Here is a 906-nt window from a genome sequence, read left to right as displayed (position 1 = left end):
ATTATTTCTGCCTTTTTCTTACTTAGACTTATTCCTGAGTATGTTATAATATGTATAAATTTTTCTAGCAATTTTATATGCTCATCTTGAGTTCTTGAATATAATAATATATCATCTATGTATATTATGCAATTTTTTAGTTGGGTAAAGTAACTATCCATAAAATGTTGGTATCTTCCTGGTGCAATTTTTTATAATCCAAAAGGTAATACATTTCATTCATAAAATCCTTGTGGTACTATGAAAGCTGTTAACTTTTTAGATTCTTCTTCTAATTTTAGATGGTAAAATCCTTACTTACAATCAAACTTGCTGAAGTAATTGTACCCTTGGATTTGTCTTATTTTTAATACTTTGTTTGGTATTGGGTAATTATATGTTTTTGTTTTTGCATTTAGATTTCTATAGTTAATAACCATCCTTCTTTTTCCTCTTTTATGTTCACTATGCTTATTTACTATAAATGCTGGACTTGTATGTTTACTATTACTTTCTTGTATGTAATTATTTTCTAGTAACTCTTTTATGTGCATTTTGAATTCTGTTAAATCATTAAAATTATATTTTAATGGTTTTTGGGCTATTATGGCATTATCATCAATTAATTCGATTTTTATTTTTGTTTTATGTTTTTCCCATCCTTTCAAGGGATTTTCACTATATAGTGATTCTAGTTTTTCTTGAATTAGTTTTAGTTTATCTATAGAAAATACAATTAATTCGATATTATGTTTAATTTCTTTGATATTTTCTAGTATTTGGGTAATCTTTTCACTTCCTTTGATCCATGCTGTGTTCTTCCTATTTTTGTTGTTTACTCATTTTGCTCCTATTTTTTGTTTACATGATGTTGTGAACCACCAGTTTGTTTTTGTTATTATATGTGGGTATAATTTTTCTAAAAAT

Source organism: Solanum tuberosum, unplaced genomic scaffold (assembly GCF_000226075.1).
Source record: "Solanum tuberosum cultivar DM 1-3 516 R44 unplaced genomic scaffold, SolTub_3.0 scf00002, whole genome shotgun sequence".
Taxonomy (NCBI): domain Eukaryota; kingdom Viridiplantae; phylum Streptophyta; class Magnoliopsida; order Solanales; family Solanaceae; genus Solanum; species Solanum tuberosum.
The sequence above is the reverse complement of the archived record's forward strand: the minus strand, read 5'-3'. Positions refer to the sequence as shown.